Below are 16,649 nucleotides of genomic sequence, written 5' to 3' on the forward strand. Positions count from 1 at the left end.
TCGCGGCGAGGGGGAAGTCTCATGATTTTTCTCGAGTTGCGGCGGGAACCTGGGGTATATTCTCGAGTTACGACGGGGATGGCCCTTCCACCCACGTGTTTGTTCAGCGACGTCAGGACTCCTGCCTAGTTGCGAGGGACAACTCGCGATTCTCCTCGAGGCTTGGCAGGGCAATTGGGACGCCTCTCCAGCTGAGGCGGGAGACCAAGTGTCCCTTTCCACGTGCCACAGGAATCCTGGGACTCCTATCAAGTTTCACGAGGAGTCAGGCATCGCCTCCTTTGGAGGCACTGATCTCCGCGTACCTCTGGAGTTTTCAAAGGATGTGAGGCCTCCGGTCGCGATGAGGTGGGGAACTAGGTCATTCTCTGTGGTCTCCACAGGGGATTCAGACATCCTTTCGTCTTGGGAGATGCAAGACGAGCCTGCATTCAAGTCACTGCAGGGATATCCGGCCTTATTTCGCGTCAGGGCATCGCGGTGTCCATTCCACTTGAGGCCGCAAACTCAGGGTCCCTCTCACATAGCTAGAGCTGAGAGAAGCCTCCTCTTGAGGTGCTTGTGGTAAGGTGGTATTCCTCTGGAGTCGAAGCCAGGGACTAACCTCTCATCTCGAGTTGGTTTTTGGTCCACGGAGCTCTTTCGTGTTGCTACAGTGACCTCAGGATCCCTCTAGCCTTGAAACAGTGTTCTTGGGGTTTCTCTGGAGTGCCATCAAGGAAATCAAGGCTCCTTTCATGTGTGATGTGCAACACGGAATTGCTCTGCATGCTGTTCAGGGTATCGGGCCTCATTTTGCGGCGAGGGGGAAGTCTAATGGTTTTTCTCGAGTTGCGGCGGAAACCTGGGGTATATTCTCGAGTTACGACGGGGGTGACCCTTCCACCCACGTGTTTGTTCAGCGACGTCAGACTCCTGCCTAGTTGCGAGGGACAACTCGGGATTCTCCTCGAGGCTTGGCAGGGCAATTGGGACGCCTCTCCAGCTGAGGCGGGAGACCAAGGGTCCCTTTCCACGTGCCACAGGAATCCTGGGACTCCTATCAAGTTTCACGAGGAGTCAGGCATCGTCTCCTTTGGAGGCACTGATCTCCGCGTACCTCTGGAGTTTTCAAAGGATGTGAGGCCTCCGGTCGCGATGAGGTGGGGAACTAGGTCTTTCTCTGTGGTCTCCACAGGGGATTCAGACAACCTTTCGTCTTGGGAGATGCAAGACGAGCCTGCATTCAAGTCACTGCAGGGATATCCGGCCTTATTTCGAGTCAGGGCATCGCGGTGTCCATTCCACTTGAGGCTGCAAACTCAGGGTCCCTCTCACATACATAGAGCTGAGAGAAGCCTCCTCTTGAGGTGCTTGTGGTAAGGTGGTATTCCTCTGGAGTCGAAGCCAGGGACTAACCTCTCATCTCGAGTTGATTTTTGGTCCACGGAGCTCTTTCGTGTTGCTACAGTAACCTCAGGATCCCTCTAGCCTTGAAACAGTGTTCTTGGGGTTTCTCTGGAGTGCCATCAAGGAAATCAAGGCTCCTTTCATGTGTGATGTGCAAGACGGAATTGCTCTGCACGCAGTGCAGGGGAATCGGGCCTCATCTCGCGGCGAGGGGGAAGTCTCATGATTTTTCTCGAGTTGCGGCGGGAACCTGGGGTATATTCTCGAGTTACGACGGGGATGGCCCTTCCACCCACGTGTTTGTTCAGCGACGTCAGGACTCCTGCCTAGTTGCGAGGGACAACTCGCGATTCTCCTCGAGGCTTGGCAGGGCAATTGGGACGCCTCTCCAGCTGAGGCGGGAGACCAAGTGTCCCTTTCCACGTGCCACAGGAATCCTGGGACTCCTATCAAGTTTCACGAGGAGTCAGGCATCGCCTCCTTTGGAGGCACTGATCTCCGCGTACCTCTGGAGTTTTCAAAGGATGTGAGGCCTCCGGTCGCGATGAGGTGGGGAACTAGGTCATTCTCTGTGGTCTCCACAGGGGATTCAGACATCCTTTCGTCTTGGGAGATGCAAGACGAGCCTGCATTCAAGTCACTGCAGGGATATCCGGCCTTATTTCGCGTCAGGGCATCGCGGTGTCCATTCCACTTGAGGCCGCAAACTCAGGGTCCCTCTCACATAGCTAGAGCTGAGAGAAGCCTCCTCTTGAGGTGCTTGTGGTAAGGTGGTATTCCTCTGGAGTCGAAGCCAGGGACTAACCTCTCATCTCGAGTTGGTTTTTGGTCCACGGAGCTCTTTCGTGTTGCTACAGTGACCTCAGGATCCCTCTAGCCTTGAAACAGTGTTCTTGGGGTTTCTCTGGAGTGCCATCAAGGAAATCAAGGCTCCTTTCATGTGTGATGTGCAACACGGAATTGCTCTGCACGCAGTGCAGGGGAATCGGGCCTCATCTCGCGGCGAGGGGGAAGTCTCATGGTTTTTCTCGAGTTGCGGCGGGAACCTGGGGTATATTCTCGAGTTACGACGGGGATGGCCCTTCAACCCACATGTTGGTTCAGCGACGTCAGGACTCCTGCCTAGTTGCGAGGGACAACTCGGGATTCTCCTCGAGGCTTGGCAGGGCAATTGGGACGCCTCTCCAGCTGAGGCGGGAGACCAAGGGTCCCTTTCCACGTGCCACAGGAATCCTGGGACTCCTATCAAGTTTCACGAGGAGTCAGGCATCGTCTCCTTTGGAGGCACTGATCTCCGCGTACCTCTGGAGTTTTCAAAGGATGTCACGCCTCCGTTCGCGATGAGGTGGGGAACTAGGTCTTTTTCTGTGGTCTCCACAGGGAATTCAGACATCATTTCGTCTTGGGAGATGAAAGACGAGCCTGCATTCAAGTCACTGCAGGGATATCCGGCTTTATTTCGAGTCTGGGCATCGCGGTGTCCATTCCACTTGAGGCCGCAAACTCAGGGTCCCTCTCACATACATAGAGCTGAGAGAAGCCTCCTCTTGAGGTGCTTGTGGTAAGGTGGTATTCCTCTGGAGTAGAAGCCAGGGACTAACCTCTCATCTCGAGTTGATTTTTGGTCCATCGAGCTCTTTCGTGTTGCTACAGTGACCTCAGGATCCCTCAACCTTGAAACAGTGTTCTTGGGGTTTCTCTGGAGTGCCATCAAGGAAATCAAGGCTCCTTTCATGTGTGATGTGCAACACAGAATTGCTCTGCACGCAGTGCAGGGGAATCGGGCCTCATCTCGCAGCGAGGGGGAAGTCTCATGGTTTTTCTCGAGTTGCGGCGGGAACCTGGGGTATATTCTCGAGTTACGACGGGGATGGCCCTTCCACCCACGTGTTTGTTCAGCGACGTCAGGACTCCTGCCTAGTTGCGAGGGACAACTTGGGATTCTCCTCGAGGCTTGGCAGGGCAATTGGGACGCCGTTCGAGCTGAGGCGGGAGACCAAGTGTCCCTTTCCACGTGCCACAGGAATCCTGGGACTCCTATCAAGTTTCACAAGGAGTCAGGCATCGTCTCCTTTGGAGGCACTGATCTCCGCGTACCTGTGGAGTTTTCAAAGGATGTGAGGCCTCCGGTCGCGATGAGGTGGGGAACTAGGTCATTCTCTGTGGTCTCCACAGGGGATTCAGACATCCTTTCGTCTTGGGAGATGCAAGACGAGCCTGCATTCAAGTCACTGCAGGGATATCCCGCCTTATTTCGCGTCAGGGCATCGCGGTGTCCATTCCACTAGAGGCCGCAAACTCAGGGTCCCTCTCACATACCTAGAGCTGAGAGAAGCCTCCTCTTGAGGTGCTTGTGGTAAGGTGGTATTCCTCTGGAGTCGAAGCCAGGAACTAACCTCTCATCTCGAGTTGATTTTTGGTCCACGGAGCTCTTTCGTGTTGCTACAGTGACCTCAGGATCCCTCTAGCCTTGAAACAGTGTTCTTGGGGTTTCTCTGGAGTGCCATCAAGGAAATCAAGGCTCCTTTCATGTGTGATGTGCAACACGGAATTGCTCTGCACGCAGTGCAGGGGAATCGGGCCTCATCTCGCGGCGAGGGGGAAGTCTCATGGTTTTTCTCGAGTTGCGGCGGGAACCTGGGGTATATTCTCGAGTTACGACGGGGATGGCCCTTCCACCCAAGAGTTTCTTCAGCGACGTCAGGACTCCTGCCTAGTTGCGAGGGACAACTCGGGATTCTCCTCGAGGCTTGGCAGGGCAATTGGGACCCCTCTCCAGCTGAGGCGGGAGACCAAGGGTCCCGTTCCACGTGCCACAGGAATCCTGGGACTCCTGTCAAGTTTCACGAGGAGTCAGGCATCGTCTCCTTTGGAGGCACTGATCTCCGCGTACCTCTGGAGTTTTCAAAGAATGTGAGCCCTCCAGTCGCGATGAGGTGGGGAACTAGGTCTTTCTCTGTGGTCTCCACAGGGGTTTCAGACATCCTTTCGTCTTGGGAGATGAAAGACGAGCCTGCATTCATGTCACTGCAGGGATATCCGGGGTTATTTCGAGTCAGGGCATCGCGGTCTCCATTCCACTTGAGGCCGCAAACTCAGGGTCCCTCTCACATACCTCGAGCTGAGAGAAGCCTCCTCTTGAGGTGCTTGTGGTAAGGTGGTATTCCTCTGGAGTCGAAGCCAGGGACTAACCTCTCATCTCGAGTTGATTTTTGGTCCACGGAGCTCTTTCGTGTTGCTACAGTGACCTCAGGATCCCTCTAGCCTTGAAACAGTGTTCTTGGGGTTTCTCTGGAGTGCCATCAAGGAAATCAAGGCTCCTTTCATGTGTGATGTGCAACACGGAATTGCTCTGCATGCTGTTCAGGGTATCGGGCCTCATTTTGCGGCGAGGGGGAAGTCTAATGGTTTTTCTCGAGTTGCGGCGGGAACCTGGGGTATATTCTCGAGTTACGACGGGGGTGACCCTTCCACCCACGTGTTTGTTCAGCGACGTCAGACTCCTGCCTAGTTGCGAGGGACAACTCGGGATTCTCCTCGAGGCTTGGCAGGGCAATTGGGACGCCTCTCCAGCTGAGGCGGGAGACCAAGGGTCCCTTTCCACGTGCCACAGGAATCCTGGGACTCCTATCAAGTTTCACGAGGAGTCAGGCATCGTCTCCTTTGGAGGCACTGATCTCCGCGTACCTCTGGAGTTTTCAAAGGATGTGAGGCCTCCGGTCGCGATGAGGTGGGGAACTAGGTCTTTCTCTGTGGTCTCCACAGGGGATTCAGACAACCTTTCGTCTTGGGAGATGCAAGACGAGCCTGCATTCAAGTCACTGCAGGGATATCCGGCCTTATTTCGAGTCAGGGCATCGCGGTGTCCATTCCACTTGAGGCTGCAAACTCAGGGTCCCTCTCACATACATAGAGCTGAGAGAAGCCTCCTCTTGAGGTGCTTGTGGTAAGGTGGTATTCCTCTGGAGTCGAAGCCAGGGACTAACCTCTCATCTCGAGTTGATTTTTGGTCCACGGAGCTCTTTCATGTTGCTACAGTGACCTCAGGATTCCTCAACCTTGAAACAGTGTTCTTGGGGTTTCTCTGGAGTGCCATCAAGGAAATCAAGGCTCCTTTCATGTGTGATGTGCAAGACGGAATTGCTCTGCACGCAGTGCAGGGGAATCGGGCCTCATCTCGCGGCGAGGGGGAAGTCTCATGGTTTTTCTCGAGTTGCGGCGGGAACCTGGGGTATATTCTTGAATTACGACGGGGATGGCCCTTCCACACACGTGTTTGTTCAGCGACGGCAGGACTCCTGCCTAGTTGCGAGGGACAACTCGGGATTCTCCTCGAGGCTTGACAGGGCAATTGGGACACCTCTCCAGCTGAGTCGGGAGACCAAGGGTCCCTTTCCACGTGCCACAGGAATCCTGGGACTCCTATCAAGTTTCACGAGGAGTCAGGCATCGTCTCCTTTGGAGGCACTGATCTCCGCGTACCTCTGGAGTTTTCAAAGGATGTGAGGCCTCCGGTCGCGATGAGGTGGGGAACTAGGTCTTTCTCTGTGGTCTCCACAGGGGATTCAGACATCCTTTCATCTTGGGAGATGCAAGACGAGCCTGCATTCAAGTCACTGCAGGGATATCCGGCCTTATTTCGAGTCAGATCATCGCGGTGTCCATTCCACTTGAGGCCGCAAACTCAGGGTCCCTTTAACATACCTAGAGCTGAGAGAAGCCTCCTCTTGAGGTGCTTGCGGTAAGGTGGTATTCCTCTGGAGTCGAAGCCAGGGACTAACCTCTCATCTCGAGTTGATTTTTGGTCCACGGAGCTCTTTAGTGTGGCTTCAGTGACCTCAGGATCCCTCTAGCCTTGAAACAGTGTTCTTGGGGTTTCTCTGGAGTGCCATCAAGGAAATCAAGGCTCCTTTCATGTGTGATGTGCAATACGGAATTGCTCTGCACGCAGTGCAGGGGAATCGGGCCTCATCTCGCGGCGAGGGGGAAGTCTCATGGTTTTTCTCGAGTTGCGGCGGGAACCTGGGGTATATTCTCGAGTTACGACGGGGATGGCCCTTCCACCCAAGAGTTTCTTCAGCGACGTCAGGACTCCTGCCTAGTTGCGAGGGACAACTCGGGATTCTCCTCGAGGCTTGGCAGGGCAATTGGGACCCCTCTCCAGCTGAGGCGGGAGACCAAGGGTCCCGTTCCACGTGCCACAGGAATCCTGGGACTCCTGTCAAGTTTCACGAGGAGTCAGGCATCGTCTCCTTTGGAGGCACTGATCTCCGCGTACCTCTGGAGTTTTCAAAGAATGTGAGCCCTCCAGTCGCGATGAGGTGGGGAACTAGGTCTTTCTCTGTGGTCTCCACAGGGGTTTCAGACATCCTTTCGTCTTGGGAGATGAAAGACGAGCCTGCATTCATGTCACTGCAGAGATATCCGGGGTTATTTCGAGTCAGGGCATCGCGGTCTCCATTCCACTTGAGGCCGCAAACTCAGGGTCCCTCTCACATACCTCGAGCTGAGAGAAGCCTCCTCTTGAGGTGCTTGTGGTAAGGTGGTATTCCTCTGGAGTCGAAGCCAGGGACTAACCTCTCATCTCGAGTTGATTTTTGGTCCACGGAGCTCTTTCGTGTTGCTACAGTGACCTCAGGATCCCTCTAGCCTTGAAACAGTGTTCTTGGGGTTTCTCTGGAGTGCCATCAAGGAAATCAAGGCTCCTTTCATGTGTGATGTGCAACACGGAATTGCTCTGCATGCTGTTCAGGGTATCGGGCCTCATTTTGCGGCGAGGGGGAAGTCTCATGGTTTTTCTCGATTTGCGGCGAGAACCTGGGGTATATTCTCGAGTTACGACGGGGATGTCCCTTCCACCCACATGTTTGTTCAGCCATTTCAGGACTCCTTCCTAGTTGCGAGGGACAACTCGGGATTCTCCTCGAGGCTTGGCAGGGCAATTGGGACGCCTCTCCAGCTGAGGCGGGAGACCAAGGGTCCCATTCCACGTGCCACCAGAATCCTGGGACTCCTATCAAGTTTCACGAGGAGTCATGCATTGTCTCCTTGGGAGGCACTGATCTCGCATACCTCTGGAGTTTTCAAAGGATGTGAGGCCTCCGGTCGCGATGAGGTGGGAAACTAGGTCTTTCTCTGTGGTCTCCACAGGGGATTCAGACATCCTTTCGTCTTGGGAGATGCAAGACGAGCCTGCATTCAAGTCACTGCACGGATATCCGGCCTTATTTCGAGTCAGGGCATCGCGGTGTCCATTCCACTTGAGGCCACAAACTCAGGGTCCCTCTCACATACCTAGAGCTGAGAGAAGCCTCCTCTTGAGGTGCTTGTGGTAAGGTGGTATTCCTCTGGAGTCGAAGCCAGGGACTAACCTCTCATCTCGAGTTGATTTTTGGTCCACAGAGCTCTTTAGTGTGGCTACAGTGACCTCAGGAGCACTCTAGCCTTGGAACAGTGTTCTTGGGGTTTCTCTGGAGTGCCATCAAGGAAATCAAGGCTCCTTTCATGTGTGATGTGCAACACGGAATTACTCTGCATGCAGTGCAGAGGAATCGGGCCTCATTTTGCGGCGAGGGAGAAATCTCATGGTTTTTCTCGAGTTGCGGCGGGAACCTGGGGTATATTCTCGAGTTACGACGGGGAGGGCCCTTCCACCCACGTGTTTGTTCAGCCATGTCAGCACTCCTGCCTAGTTACGAGGGACAACTCGGGATTCTCCTCGAGGCATGGCAGGGCAATTGGGACGCCTCTCCAGCTGAGGCGGGAGACCAAGGGTCCCTTTCCACGAGCCACAGGAATCCTGGGACTCCTATCAAGTTTCACGAGGAGTCAGGCATCGTCTCCTTTGGAGGCACTGATCTCCGCGTACCTCTGGAGTTTTCAAAGAATGTGAGCCCTCCAGTCGCGATGAGGTGGGGAACTAGGTCTTTCTCTGTGGTCTCCACAGGGGATTCAGACATCCTTTCCTCTTGAGAGATGCAAGACGAGCCTGCATTCAAGTCACAGCAGGGATATCCGGCCTTATTTCACGTCAGGGCATCGCGGTGTAAATTCCACTTGAGGCCGCAAAATCAGGGTCCCTCTCACATACCTAGAGCTGAGAGAAGCCTCCTCTTGAGGTGCTTGTGGTAAGGTGGTATTCCTCTGGAGTCGAAGCCAGGGACTAACCTCTCATCTCGAGTTGATTTTTGGTCCACGGAGGTCTTTAGTGTGGCTACAGTGACCTCAGGATCCCTCTAGCCTTGAAACAGTGTTCTTGGGGTTTCTCTGGAGTGCCATCAAGGAAATCAAGGCTCCTTTCATGTGTGATGTGCAGCACCGAATTGCTCTGCATGCAGTGCAGGGGAATCGGGCCTCATTTTGCGGCGAGGGGGAAGTCTCATGGATTTTCTCGAGTTGCGGCGGGAACCTGGGGTATATTCTCGAGTTACGACGCGGATGGTCCTTCCACCCACGTGTTTCTTCAGCGACGTCAGGAATCCTGCCTAGTTGCGAGGGACAACTCGGGATTCTCCTCGAGGCTTGGCAGGGCAATTTGGACGCCTCTCCAGCTGAGGCGGGAGACGAAGGGTCCCTTTCCACGTGCCGCAGGAATCCTGGGACTCCTATCAAGTTTGACGAGGAGTCAGGCATCGTCTCCTTTGGAGGCACTGATCTCCGCCTACCTCTGGAGTTTTCAAAGGATGTGAGGCTTCCGGTCGCGATGAGGTGGGGAACTAGGTCTTTCTCTGTGGTCTCCACAGGGGATTCAGAAATCCTTTCGTCTTGGGAGATGCAAGACGAGCCTGCATTCAAGTCACTGCAGGGATATCCGGCCTTATTTCGAGTCAGGGCATCGCGGTGTCCATTCCACTTGAGGCTGCAAACTCAGGGTTCCTCTCACATACCTAAAGCTGCGAGAAGCTTCCTCTTGAGGTGCTTGTGGTAAGGTGGTATTCCTCTGGATTCGAAGTTAGGGACTAACCTCTCATCTCGAGTTGATTTTTGGTCCACGGAGCTCTTTCGTGTCGCTACAGTGACCTCAGGATCCCTCTAGCCTTGGAACAGTGTTCTTGGGGTTTCTCTGGAGTGCCATCAAGGAAATCAAGGCTCCTTTCATGTGTGATGTGCAACACGGAATTGCTCTGCACGCAGTGCAGGGGAATCAGGCCTCATCTCGCAGCGAGAGGGAAGTCTCATGGTTTTTCTCAATTTGCGGCGAGAACCTGGGGTATATTTTCGAGTTACGACGGGGATGTCCCTTCCACCCACGTGTTTGTTCAGCCATGTCAGGACTCCTGCCTAGTTGCGAGGGACAACTCGGGATTCTCCTCGAGGCTTGGCAGGGCAATTGGGATGCCTCCCCAGCTGAGGCGGGAGACCAAGGGTCCCTTTCCAAGTGCCACAGCAATCCTGGGATTCCTATCAAGTTTCACGAGGGGGCAGGCATCATCTCCTTTGGAGGCACTGATCTCCACGTACCTCTGGAGTTTTCAAAGGATGTGAGGCCTCCGGTCGCGATGAGGTGGGGAACTAGGTCTTTCTCTGTGGTCTCCACAGGGGATTCAGACATCCTTTCGTCTTGGGAGATGCAAGACGAGCCTGCATTCAAGTCACTGCAGGGATATCCGGCCTTATTTCGAGTCAGGGCATCGCAGTCTCCATTCCACTTGAGGCCGCAAACTCAGGGTCCCTCTCACATAGCTAGAGCTGAGAGAAGCCTCCTCTTGAGGTGCTTGTGGTAAGGTGGTATTCCTCTGGAGTCGAAGCCAGGGACTAACCTCTCATCTCGAGTTGATTTTTGGTCCACGGAGCTCTTTCGTGTTGCTACAGTGACTTCAGGATCCCTCTAGCCTTGAAACAGTGTTCTTGGGGTTTCTCTGGAGTGCCATCAAGGAAATCAAGGCTCCTTTCATGTGTGATGTGCAACACGGAATTGCTCTGCACGCAGTGCAGGGGAATCGTGCCTTATCTTGCGGCGAGGGGGAAGTCTCATGGTTTTTCTCGAGTTGCGGCGGGAACCTGGGGTATATTCTCGTGTTACGACGGGGATGGCCCTTCCACACACGTGTTAGTTCAGCGACGGCAGGACTCCTGCCTAGTTGCGAGGGACAACTCGGGATTCTCCTCGAGGCTTGGCAGGGCAATTGGGACGCCTCTCCAGCTGAGGCGGGAGACCAAGTGTCCCTTTCCACGTGCCACAGGAATCCTGGGACTCCTATCAAGTTTCACGAGGAGTCAGGCATCGTCTCCTTTGGAGGCACTGATCTCCGCGTACCTCTGGAGTTTTCAAGGGATGTGAGGCCTCCGGTCGCGATGAGGTGGGGAACTAGGTCTTTCTCTGTGGTCTCCACAGGGGAGTCAGACATCCTTTAATCTTGGGAGATGCAATACGAGCCTGCATTCAAGTCACTGCAGGGATATCCGGCCTTATTTCGAGTCAGGGCATCGCGGTGTCCATTCCACTTGAGGCCGCAAAATCAGGGTCCCTCTCACATACCTAGAGCTGAGAGAAGACTCCTCTTGAGGTGCTTGTGGTAAGGTGGTATTCCTCTGGAGTCGAAGCCAGGGACTAACCTCTCATCTCGAGTTGATTTTTGGTCCACGGAGATCTTTCGTGTTGCTACAGTGACCTCAGGATCCCTCTAGCCTTGAAACAGTGTTCTTGGGGTTTCTCTGGAGTGCCATCAAGGAAATCAAGGTTCCTTTCATGTTTGATGTGCAACACGGAATTGCTCTGCATGCAGTGCAGGGGAATCGGGCCTCATCTCGCGGCGAGGGGAAAGTCTCATGGTTTTTCTCGAGTTGCGGCGTTAACCTGGGGTATATTCTCGAGTTACCACGGGGATGGCCCTTCCACCCACGTGTTTGTTCAGCGACGTCAGGACTCCTGCCTAGTTGCGAGGGAGAACGCGGGATTCTCCTCGAGGCTTGCCAGGGCAATCGGGATGCCTCTCCAGCTGAGGAGGGAGAGCAAGAGTCCCTTTCCACGTGCCACAGGAATCCTGGGACTCCTATCAAGTTTCACGAGGAGTCAGGCATCGTCTCCTTTGGAGGCACTGATCTCCGCGTACCTCTGGAGTTTTCAAAGGATGTGAGGCTTCCGGTCGCCATGAGGTGGGAAACTTGTTCTTTCTCTGTGGTCTCCACAGGGGATTAAGACATCCTTTCATCTTGGGAAATGCAAGACGAGCCTGCATTCAAGTCACTGCAGGGATATAGGGCCTTATTTCGAGTCAGGGTATCGCGGTGTCCATTCCACTTGAGGCCGCAAACTCAGGGTCCCTCTCACATACCTAGAGCTGAGAGAAGCCTCCTCTTGAGGTGCTTGTGGTAAGGTGGTATTCCTCTGGAGTCGAAGCCAGGGACTAACCTCTCATCTCGAGTTGATTTTTGGTCCACGGAGGTCTTTAGTGTGGCTACAGTGACCTCAGGATCCCTCTAGCCTTGAAACAGTGTTCTTGGGGTTTCTCTGGAGTGCCATCAAGGAAATCAAGGCTCCTTTCATGTGTGATGTGCAGCACCGAATTGCTCTGCATGCAGTGCAAGGGAATCGGGCCTCATTTTGCGGCGAGGGGGAAGTCTCATGGATTTTCTCGAGTTGCGGCGGGAACCTGGGGTATATTCTCGAGTTACGACGCGGATGGTCCTTCCACCCACGTGTTTCTTCAGCGACGTCAGGAATCCTGCCTAGTTGCGAGGGACAACTCGGGATTCTCCTCGAGGCTTGGCAGGGCAATTGGGACGCCTCTCCAGCTGAGGCGGGAGACGAAGGGTCCCTTTCCACGTGTCGCAGGAATCCTGGGACTCCTCTCAAGTTTCACGAGGAGTCAGGCATCGTCTCCTTTGGAGGCACTGATCTCCGCGTACCTCTGGAATTTTCAAGGGATGTGAGGCCTCCGGTCGCGATGAGGTGGGGAACTAGGTCTTTCTCTGTGGTCTCCACAGGGGATTCAGACATCCTTTCATCTTGGGAGATGCAATACGAGCCTGCATTCAAGTCACTGCAGGGATATCCGGCCTTATTTTGAGTCAGGGCATCGCGGTGTCCATTCCACTTGAGGCCGCAAAATCAGGGTCCCTCTCACATACCTAGAGCTGAGAGAAGACTCCTCTTGAGGTGCTTGTGGTAAGGTGGTATTCCTCTGGAGTCGAAGCCAGGGACTAACCTCTCATCTCGAGTTGATTTTTGGTCCACGGAGCTCTTTCGTGTTGCTACAATGACCTCAGGATCCCTCTAGCCTTGAAACAGTGTTCTTGGGGTTTCTCTGGAGTGCCATCAAGGAAATCAAGGCTCCTTTCATGTTTGATGTGCAACACGGAATTACTCTGCATGAAGAGTAGGGGAATCGGGCCTCATCTCGCGGCGAGGGGGAAGTCTCATGGTTTTTCTCGAGTTGCGGTGGGAACCTGGGGTATATTCTCGAGTTACGACGGGGATGGCCCTTCCACCCACGTGTTTCTTCAGCGACGTCAGGACTCCTGCCTAGTTGCGAGGGACAACTCGGGATTCTCCTCGAGGCTTGGCAGGGCAATTGGGACGCCTCTCCAGCTGAGGCGGGATACCAAGGGTCCCTTTCCACGTGCCACAGGAATCCTGGGACTCCTATCAAGTTTCACGAGGAGACAGGCATCGTCTCCTTTGGAGGCACTGATCTCCGCGTACCTCTGGAGTTTTCAAAGGATGTGAGGCCTCCAGTCGCCATGAGGTTGGGAACTAGGTCTTTCTCTGTGGTCTCCACAGGGGATTCAGACATCCTTTCGTCTTGGGAGATGCAAGACGAGCCTGCATTCAAGTCACTGCAGGGATATCCGGCCTTATTTCGAGTCAGTGTATCTCGGTGTCCATTTCAGTTGAGGCTGCAAACTCAGGGTCCCTCTCACATATCTAGAGCTGAGAGAAGCCTCCTCTTGAGGTGCTTGTGGTAAGGTGGTATTCCTCTGGAGTCGAAGCCAGGGACTAACCCCTCTTCTCGAGTTGATTTTTGGTCCACGGAGCTCTTTCGTGTTGCTACAGTGACCTCAGGATCCCTCAACCTTGAAACAGTGTTCTTGGTGTTTCTCTGGAGTGCCATCAAGGAAATCAAGGCTCCTTTCTTGTGTGATGTGCAACAAGGAATTGCTCTGCACGCAGTGCAGGGGAATCGGGCCTCATCTCGCAGCGAGGGGGAAGTCTCATGGCTTTTCTCGAGTTGCGGCGGGAATCTGGGGTATATTCTCGAGTTACGACGGGGATGGCCCTTCCACCCACGTGTTTGTTCATCCATGTCAGGACTCCTGCCTAGTTGCGAGGGACAACTCGGGATTCTCCTCGAGGCTTGGCAGGGCAATTGGGACGCCTCTCCAGCTGAGGCGGGAGATGAAGGGTCCCTTTCCACGTGCCACAGGAATCCTGGGACTCCTATCAAGTTTCACGAGGAGACAGGCATCATCTCCTTTGGAGGCACTGATCTCCGCGTACCTCTGGAGTTTTCAAAGGATGTGAGGCCTCCAGTCGCCATGAGGTTGGGAACTAGGTCTTTCTCTGTGGTCTCCACAGGGGATTCAGACATCCTTTCGTCTTGGGAGATGCAAGACGAGCCTGCATTCAAGTCACTGCAGAGATATCCGGCCTTATTTCGAGTCAGGGTATCTCGGTGTCCATTCCAGTTGAGGCTGCAACCTCAGGGTCCCTCTCACATATCTAGAGCTGAGAGAAGCCTCCTCTTGAGGTGCTTTTGGTAAGGTGGTATGCCTCTGGAGTCGAAGCCAGGGACTAAACCCTCTTCTCGAGTTGATTTTTGGTCCACGGAGCTCTTTCGTGTTGCTACAGTGACCTCAGGATCCCTCAACCTTGAAACAGTGTTCTTGGTGTTTCTCTGGAGTGCCATCAAGGAAATCAAGGCTCCTTTCATGTGTGATGTGCAACACGGAATTGCTCTGCACGCAGTGCAGGGGAATCGGGCCTCATCTCGCAGCGAGGGGGAAGTCTCATGGTTTTTCTCGAGTTACGGCGGGAACCTGGGGTATATTCTCGAGTTACGACGGGGATGGCCCTTCCACCCACGTGTTTGTTCATCCATGTCAGGACTCCTGCCTAGTTGCGAGGGACAACTCGGGATTCTCCGTGAGGCTTGGCAGGGCAATTGGGATGCCTCCCCAGCTGAGGCGGGAGACCAAGTGTCCCTTTCCACGTGCCACAGCAATCCTGGGATTCCTATCAAGTTTCACGAGGAGGCAGGCATCATCTCCTTTGGAGGCACTGATCATCGCGTACCTCTGGAGTTTTCAAAGGATGTGAGGCCTCCGGTCGCGATGAGTTGGGGAACTAGGTCTTTCTCTGTGGTCTCCACAGGGGATTCAGACATCCTTTCGTCTTGGGAGATGCAAGACGAGCCTGCATTCAAGTCACTGCAGGGATATCCGGCCTTATTTCGAGTCAGGGCATCGCGGTCGCCATTCCACTTCAGGCCGCAAACTCAGGGTCCCTCTCACGTACATAGAGCTGAGAGAAGCCTCCTCTTGAGGTGCTTGTGGTAAGGTGGTATTCCTCTGGAGTCGAAGCCAGGGACTAACCTCTCATCTCGAGTTGATTTTTGGTCCACAGAGCTCTTTCGTGTTGCTACAGTGACCTCAGGATCCCTCAACCTTGAAACAGTGTTCTTGGGGTTTCTCTGGAGTGCCATCAAGGAAATCAAGGCTCCTTTCATGTGTGATGTGCAACACGGAATTGCTCTGCACGCAGTGCAGGGGAATCGGGCCTCATCTCGCGGCGAGGGGGAAGTCTCATGGTTTTTCTCGAGTTGCGGCGGGAACCTGGTGTATATTCTCGAGTTTCGACGGGGATGGCCCTTGCACCCACGTGTTTGTTCAGCGACGTCAGGACTCCTGCCTAGTTGCGAGGGACAACTCGGGATTCTCCTCGAGGCTTGGCAGGGCAATTGGGACGCCTCTCCAGCTGAGGCGGGAGACCAAGGGTCCCTTTCCACGTGCCACAGGAATCCTGGGACTCCTATCAAGTTTCACGAGGAGTCAGGCATCGTCTCCTTTGGAAGCACCGATCTCCGCATACCTTTGGAGTTTTCAAAGGATGTGAGGCCTCCGGTCGCGATGAGGTTGGGAACTAGGTCTTTCTCTGTGGTCTCCACAGGGGATTCAGACATCCTTTTGTCTTGGGAGATGCAAGACGAGCCTGCATTCAAGTCACTGCAGGGATATCCGGCCTTATTTCGAGTCAGGGCATCGCGGCCTCCATTCCACTTGAGGCCGCAAACTCAGGGTCCCTCGCACATACCTAGAGCTGAGAGAAGCCTCCTCTTGAGGTGCTTGTGGTAAGGTGGTATTCCTCTGGAGTCGAAGCCAGGGACTAACCTCTCATCTCGAGTTGATTTTTGGTCCACGGAGCTCTTTCGTGTTGCTACAGTGACCTCAGGATCCCTCAACCTTGAGACAGTGTTCTTAGGGTTTCACTGGAGTGCCATCAAGGAAATCAAGGCTCCTTTCATGTGTGATGTGCAACACAGAATTGCTCTGCACGCAGTGCAGGGGAATCAGGCCTCATCTCGCGGCGAGGGGGAAGTCTCATGGTTTTTCTCGAGTTGCGGCGGGAACCTGGGGTATATTCTCGAGTTACGACTGGGATGGCCCTTCCACACACGTGTTAGTTCAGCGACGGCAGGACTCCTGCCTAGTTGCGAGGGACAACTCGGGATTCTCCTCGAGGCTTGGCAGGGCAATTGGGACGCCTCTCCAGCTGAGGCGGGAGACCAAGGGTCCCTTTCCACGTGCCACAGGAATCCTGGGACTCCTATCAAGTTTCACGAGGAGTCAGGCATCGTCTCCTTTGGAGGCACTGATCTCCGCGTACCTCTGGAGTTTTCAAAGGATGTGAGGCCTCCGGTCGCGATGAGGTGGGGAACTAGGTCTTTCTCTGTGGTCTCCACAGGGGATTCAGACATCCTTTCGCCTTGGGAGATGCAAGACGAGCCTGCATTCAAGTCACTGCAGGGATATCCGGCCTTATTTCGAGTCAGGGCATCGCGGTCTCCATTCCACTTGAGGCCGCAAACTCAGGGTCCCTCTCACATAGTTAGAGCTGAGAGAAGCCTCCTCTTGAGGTGCTTGTGGTAAGGTGGTATTCCTCTGGAGTCGAAGCCAGGGACTAACCTCTCATCTCGAGTTGATTTTTTGTCCACGGAGCTCTTTCGTGCTGCTACAGGGACCTCAGGATCCCTCCAGCCTAGAAACAGTGTTCTTGGGGTTTCTATGGAGTGCCATCAAGGAAATCAAGGCTCCTTTCATGT

Source organism: Cervus elaphus, unplaced genomic scaffold, assembly GCF_910594005.1.
Source record: "Cervus elaphus unplaced genomic scaffold, mCerEla1.1, whole genome shotgun sequence".
Taxonomy (NCBI): Eukaryota; Metazoa; Chordata; class Mammalia; order Artiodactyla; family Cervidae; genus Cervus; species Cervus elaphus.